This window comes from Polypterus senegalus, chromosome 1 (genome assembly GCF_016835505.1).
Source record: "Polypterus senegalus isolate Bchr_013 chromosome 1, ASM1683550v1, whole genome shotgun sequence".
In the NCBI taxonomy this organism is placed as follows: Eukaryota; Metazoa; Chordata; class Cladistia; order Polypteriformes; family Polypteridae; genus Polypterus; species Polypterus senegalus.
This window is the reverse complement of record NC_053154.1, coordinates 59,932,199-59,940,397: the sequence shown is the minus strand read 5'-3', so window position 1 is coordinate 59,940,397 and position 8,199 is coordinate 59,932,199.

Here is an 8,199-nt window from a genome sequence, read left to right as displayed (position 1 = left end):
TGGAGAGGGCCATAGAAGGTCCATAACCCATCAGCAGGACCAGTATCTGCTCCTTTGGGCAAGGAGGAACAGGATGAGCACTGCCAGAGCCCTACAAAATGACCTCCAGCAGGCCACTGGTGTGAATGTCTCTGACCAAACAACCAGAAAGACTTCATGAGGGTGACCCAAGGGCCCCATGTCCTCTAATGGGCCCTGAGCTCACTGCCCAGCAGCATGCAGCTCGATTGGCATTCGCCATAGAATACCAGAATTGGCAGATGCACCACTGGTGCCCTGTGCTTTTTACAGATGAGAGCAGGTTCACCCTGAGCACGTGACAGAAGTGAAAGGGTCTGGAGAAGCCATGGAGAACATTATGCTGCCTGTAACATCATTCAGCATGAGCAGTTTGGTGGTGGGTTAATGATGGACTAGCCTGCCACATAATTTTTTCACTCTGATTTTTGGGGCGTCTTTGAATTCAGGGCTCTGTAGGTTGATCATTTTCATTTCCATCAAACGAGGTGGCATCCTTTCGTTCCTAACACATTACCCAGTCTATAGCAGTATAGATATGCAGGAGGATTTCTTTTTCCCATTGAGATCTGATGTGTTTTCAAAGTGTTCCTTTAATTTTTTTGAGCAGTTTATATATATATATATGTATATTGTATTTATATATATACACACAGACACACACACACACACATATATAAACATATATATATATACACATCATATATATATATATATATACATATACATATCCATATATATACTGTATATACACATATATATATATACAAATCTACATATATATATTAGGGGTGGGACTCGATTAAAAAAATTAATCCAATTAATTAAAGGCTGTGTAATAATTAATCTTGATTAATCGTATGTAATCGCACACGTAAATTTGCCCCAAATCGCAAATGTTTTTTTTTAATTTAAAAGGGTTTTAGTGGGCGACAGAATCAAATAATAGACATGGACATGAATATTGTAAACTGAAGCTCTTTTAATTTCTGAAAAAATTCTTTTAAACTGCATTTGAATTCAAAACAGAAACAAAAATATCATCCCTGGTTAAAATTGGGAAGACTTAAAAATAAAGTGGTAGTTTAAGTACTTTAAGTACATTTCAGAATGGTATTGTCTTTAAATAATAATAACCAAAATTTCAACATGCAGTTTTTCATCTTAAAAAATAAGTCAGAAACATAAAAGGTAATTTGACCAACTTAATCTTTAAACTCTGAGTAACCTTAGCCAAAATTATTTTGTACATTAGGCTAAAACAGTGTGATCATTGAACATTTTGTAATTAGATGTAATTAGAATTACTAACGGTCACGGAAGTCCAATGATCCCCAGTAAGAGCCACAAAGTCCGCTTTCTGTAATGCATCTAATTTTGCTTGCTTTTTAGTGTGCACAAAACCATGCTTTTATCAAGGCTTCGCTCGGGTAGTCTTTTGAAATGAAATTTTACTCCGATCAGTCGTAGGAATGCGCTTTATTCCGACTCTAACATTTTTGTAGCTGAGATGTGTGCATCAGTGTAATCGATGTACCAGGAAATCATGCATTGACAAAAGTTCCCCTTTGCTTGGAATTGAAAGTGTGATTAAATGCGTTATTTTTTGTTATGGAGTACATGCATCGAAGCTTCTCAGCTGTGCTTGTGCTAAGAAAAGGAAACATTTTAAAAATAACGTAACATGATTCTGCGTTAACCGCATATTTTTTCATATGTCCCAAACCAAGGAAATGTGAGGGTAAAATGAATTGGGAAGCGTGCGTACATACTCAGTGCATCCCCTCTCGGGAATTGAACCTCGGATGTCGCGCTAGAGGCAAAGCCTCTACAATTGCGCCACAGCGTGTGGCTTGTCTATTTGAGAGTATGTAGATATATATATAGATATAAATATATATATATATATATATATATATATATATATATATATATATATATATATATATATATATATATATATATTCAGCAGAGAAGTAGTGTGTTAAAGAAGTTATGAAAAAGAAAAGGGAACATTTTAAAAATAACGTAACATGATTGTCAATATACAGTAATTGTTTTGTGAGTGTTATTGAGTGTTGCTGTCATCAAGGATTTGATTATCATTATTTCTTTCAATCAGGGTCGTATTTGTACGATGTGTTGTGTTCAAGTTACATTCCGTGTTTGTCAAACGTTGTAAAGATAAGAGGTTTCATTCATCAATTCGTTTCTTTCTGCATCAATAAACAGCTCGTCTTCCTCTTTATCTGAGATTTGACACACTGCATGCACGGGTTTTTTTTTACACTGTCTTCCTTTAGCGGGACATTGACTTTTTCCACCGTGTGCTTCGTTTCCGCAGTAGCTGCACTTATGAATATGCTTGTATGTATCAGACGCTTCATATTTTTTTGCTGCCTTCTTAATTGTGTAATTCGGTTTTTGTTCAGCACTCTTTGGAACTGTTGCTTTTTGTCTGTGCACTGCGTCAGTTCATGTGAGCCGCTTGGTGTTCTTGCATCGAAGGTTCCCAGCTGTGCTGGTGCTCGTGTGATGTCCACAGCTGTATGTAATGTTAGCTAAGACCCGGCACTTAAAAGTTTCTTTCGCAGTTTCGCTGAGTTTGTGCCAAACTCAACTCCATTACAGTATATGGAGAAAAATAGCTCCCAGTTATGACCATTACACGTAGAATTTCGAAATGAAACCTGCACAACTTTTAAGTAAGTAAGCTGTAAGGAATGAGCCTGCCAAATTTCAGCCTTCTACCTACACGGGAACTTGGAGAATTAGTGATGAGTGAGTCAGTCAGTTAGTGAGGGCTTTGCCTTTTATTAGTATTTATATATATATATATATATATATATATATATATATATGACAGCAACACTCATGACAATGTCAATCTTGTTACGTTATTATTAAAATGTTTCCTTTTCTTTTTCATTACTTCTTTAACACACTACTTCTCCGCTGCGAAGCGTGGGTATTTTGCTAGTCATTAATAAATTTGAAAGATGCCATATATAAACATTTACTAACCATACTCTAGCAAGCACTTCAAATGGGAGAAATACTTGATAATGAGAAAGATGGTAATGTGATTTCAGTCCACAGAAAAAAGGACATAATATATGCCAGTAGTTTTAGACCAATAAAATGCTGACTGCAAGGGAGAGCAGAAGAACGTATTTGGAAAAGGAGTCTGGAGAAGAATCTAACCAAAACAACAAGCAGTGAGTCATAACCAGAAACTCAAAAAGCAATTAACAGAAATGTCACATTAAACGACTTTTTGTCGTGTGATATATTACATCTGCCGAATGCAGTCAATGATCTGTTCATTGCTCCATGTCAGATTGCACAAGTGAAAATCACTAGCCATGTCTACTTTACCAACCGGGTTTTAACTTTCTAACTATCTGACAGCCAATTGCAGGCTGCCTTAAGGAGCCGACACTGTGCCAATGGTGTGCAAAGGGTTAACAGCTGTGGTGAGTTCGGCAGTACTCATTGCCCTTTTTTTTCTTTATTATATTTTGTTGTGATACATGAAACAAGTAACATTTTATCCCGTGCCAAATTACGGAGACAAGAATCGGAAATAAGTTAGAAGACTACTTATACGAAAATAATATACAAATTACCAGCCACCATGAAATTATGAGAAGAAGATCCTGCCAAACCCATCTATTAGGCTTTTAGGACAAGTGGTGTAGAGAAAAGATACACCACAATTTTAGAACAGGATTAAGATTGAGAGATAAGACAAATAAATCTACATTGGAACTCTTTGCCCCAAGTCAATAACCTTTACTCATAAGAAAGCACAAAGAGTTTTATTTGAGTTCTATTCACAATTTTGGGTACCAGGCAAAAGACTACACCAACTAAAATATTGTAATGGCGCTGACAAGTGGCATCATCCTGGGGATGAGCTAGCATTTTATCTTGCAAATGACCAGCCTCAGAGCCAGCTGCAGGGGAGTCTATAAATACACCTGCCACAGTTATAAAAACAAGTCCAATATGTGTGGCAACAGCAAATGGTCTTTTTTAAGAATTGTGAATTACCTAAAAGAGCAATGTAAGAAGTGAGAGATTTCACTGGCACCTGTTGCAGTGATGTTATTGAAAGTAGAGAATCTGCAACCTGCACATAACCACAAGTCCGGTTTAAAAAGTATCAACAACATTGGGTGAAACTAGAAGCAGTAATCTCCAATACCTTAGGAAAAAGATTGAGAAAAGTATTATGTTTTGAAGGATCATAATAACAAGAAACTGTAGGAGTAGACAAAAGCAAAGTATAGCAAATAATTCTATTAGACTTTCTAAAAACCCTTATTGTAATACAGTTCTGCTGCCAAGATTAATTCTGAAACTAGAGGTCACTGGAATAACCTACAAAGCTAGATATCAAGCATTTTATCTTCCCAGAGATAAGGAGTTCATACTGTATAAGAGATGAATACTACAAATGAATTTTGGTCAACAGTAGACTTCCTCAAAACTCTGTTCTGGGACCACTTCTTCTAAAATTGGTTTTAATTACATAAATTCTGATAGTAGAGAAAAGCCAAGCAAAATGACACCTTTTATTGGCTAACTAAAAAGATTACAATATGCAAGCTTTGAGGCAACTCAGGCCCCTTCTTCGGGGCCTGAGTTGCCTCGAAAGCTTGCATATTGTAATCATTTTAGTTAGCCAATAAAAGGTGTCATTTTGCTTGGTTTTTCTCTACATTCATAATGGCTAACATGGTACAACAACCTAGTACTACATAAATTCTGATAGAAAACCTGGACATGTCAACTCTTCTCATCTCCTGAAGTTGCTTTTTATGATGAGGCACACACTGTAAACATTAACATCTGACACCCAAATCGGATGGAGAGCAAATACAGAGAAGCAAAAAAATTCAAAAGGATCGGGACAATCTTCAGAACTCCAGGACAAACAATTAAAAGGTACATTTTAATGTACAGATACGCAAAAGTGCTTCACAGAGACAAATTGAATATTAGTTATAAATTCAACATGGATGACACTGTTCTATAAGAAGCAGCATCTGAAAAGGATTTGGGAGTTTATGTTGACAGAATATTTTCATTATCATGTGCAGGATCAATTAGAAAGGCTAATAAACTGTATGCTACTTAAAAAGCTGAATATAAATCAATGCATGCTATGCTAAGGTTATACTAGTTGGACCACATCTAGGGAACTGTGTGCTGTCCTGGTCTTCACTCTATAAAAAGACATTGTAGCAATAGAAACTGTGCAGAATAAAATAACCAAAGGGGTTCCTGAACTGAAGAGCATGTCATAATCTGATAGCCAAAGAGAATAAAAAATCTTTAGTCTTTGAGATAGAAAGCTATAAAGGAGACAAGTCATTTTGGCCCACTAGCAAAACCTTGGTCTAAGAACCAATTTGTGTCAGAAACAGGCTAGCACTGCCCAAGGCGTGCAAACAGTAAGATATTGGAATTTTGTTAGAAAAGGTTAAAAATTAGGTAAACATTTGCCTAAGTTGAATCATTAAGAAACTTGACAAGATATGTAAACTACAACAGTAATGTTCCTCATTTTTGGCTTACATTTTCTGGTAAATCGTATAAAGTGTCCTCTTTACATATGTCACCCCTCACTCTACTTTTATATGTTATAAAAATTGAAATCATATAATTTAGTGTAAAAAATAGGTATGCTTTTTAAAGTGTTTGAATAATGTTTGGGGCCTTTTTGCTAACTATAACTAAAACTAAAACAAGAAGCAAGAAAAAAATTAAAAAGAGTAATCATAAAGAAAAGCATTCTGTAGCATTAAATTAATATTAATAAAAGAGAATGTACTGAAAATGACTGTTAAACATTTTGACAGAGCTACCATAAACAATTTGGAAGAGAATCTCATTTTAAGGCTTGTTGCATGTTTGCACATAAAGAGCATCTACAAGGCTCAGGTAAGGTGACAGCCACTAACATCTTCAATAGTCCCGGGATAATGTCTGACATCACTTCCAGATTTCACTTGGAGGTATCAATTCTTTCACACCGAGATCCATTTAAAGAAAAGTCACTTGCGATTCCGCGTCCGAGCAGGGTGCATTTACTAATGAGGAAAATGAGACTCGTAAAGAGTTGCCTAACACAGTCCACAAATGGGCAACAGCTGCCCAGTATTTTCTGTTGGACTTTACTTTCTTTTTACATTTGATTTCACATAAATTAAACAGGGTGCCAGGACAGACCCCCACTGTTTAATATCTCCATGTCATTTTGTGTTTTACAGGCTACTCATCCATCCATTATCCAACCCGCTATATCCTAACTACACGGTCACAGGGGTCTGCTGGAGCCAGTCCCAGCCAACACAGGTCACAAGGCAGGAAACAAACCCCGGACAGGGCGCTAGCCCACCACAGGGCACACACATCCACACACCAAGCACACACTAGGGACAATTTAGGATCGCCAATGCACCTAACCTGCATGTCTTTAGACTGTGGGAGGAAACCGGAGCACCCAGAGGAAACCCATGCAGACACGGGGAGAACATACAAACTCCACGCAGGGAGGACGAAGCGAATCCAGGTCTCCTTACTGTGAGACAGCAGCGCTACCACTGCGCCACTGTGCCACCCACTTTACAGGCTACATATATATATTCTGTCAGGGATGCCAGGGGCAACGACCCGGCCGGGACACCTTGAGGGACCAGAAGAGGGTCTATGCCCGCCCTGGATCACGTGGGGGCCACCATCCTGGATGCTTTGGGGGCCACGGGTAGAGGGCTTGGAAGCCCAACCCTGTAGGGACCCGTGGTCACCGCCAGGGGGCGCCCCAATGCCTTGGGGACCCTGGATCTCAGCACACCAGAAAGTGCTGGGGGGAAGAGGAGTAGGGACACCCGGAGAGCTTCCGGGAGAACAGCCGGCACTTCCGCCATACTGGGGCGTGTCCAGGGAGGAGTACCTTGAGCCCATCCGGGATGAAATAAAAGGGGCCGTCTCCCTTCATTCGAGGCTGGAGTCGGGTGGAGGCAGGACAAGGCAAGAGAGAGAGAGTGGAGGCGACCCGAAGAGAAGGCGTTGAGTGGCCAGGACTTTGTGGGGGTTTGTGTGCACAGACTTTGTTCTGTAAATTGTTGTAAATAAATGTGTGGTGGTGAATTAACAACACGTCTGCCTGTCTGTGCCCGGGCCGCGTCCACAATACATACAGTATATGTCATGAATCTTGCTTTCTATATGTTTGAATTTATTTTGAACTATATTTAATTTCATTGCTTAGTTCTGATTTTTGTACATTTTAAGTGTATCTTTTCCATGTCTTTACATCGCCATTTTGTTTTTGCTATTTCTCATGGTTGTCTCCATTTTATCGGCAGGAGCCATATCATATACCATTGTTATGTTCATTGCCTGTTTATGGATAAACTCTAATAGGTATAGAATTTAGATGAACCTCTGTTCTGGTCAGTGACATTTAATTTTACCATTCTCTTTGTCTCTGGCTTGAGTATTTCTTTTGTTATTTCAGTTTTTAAATTCTGCATTGTGCCAAGTCATTGATTTTGTGTTCCTTGTGTGTGTTCAACCTCCTGCTTATTTAGACTACATGCTGGCCTTTACCAAAGCTGTATGCCGTAACTTTGGAAAAGTCCACATTTCAGAAGGTTATTATTCTCCTGCTGTCCTGAAACGTTATTTATGTTTCAGAACATAAAGGGACAAACAGTAGTATTAATTAATGCAAATACACAAGACAATGTTGACATTTCTAGTCAGTTAAAAAGGAAAAGGAAAATAAGTAATATGTTAAAAATTGATTGCCATCATGCTATAAGTATCAAGAATAAATCAAATGACTTGGAGCTCTATGTAGCTGCACACAATTATGATATCACAATAACAAGCATTTGCCTAAATATAAGGGATGAGGATAAGTCTAGCAGAAATTGTTACACATTTCATAAAAAATAGACAAATATTTAAATGGTGAGGGCATTAACATTTATGTAAAACAGGATATGAACTTATTTAATTAGTTAATTAATTAGGTGATGAGCTTCTTCTTAGCAAAGATGTTTGGATTTAACTAGAAAGTATAATGAATAAGAGCCTGGTATTGAAAGGATGTTATAGACCCCCAAATATAGACAATAGTTTTAATATGTGTCTTTTTAATAC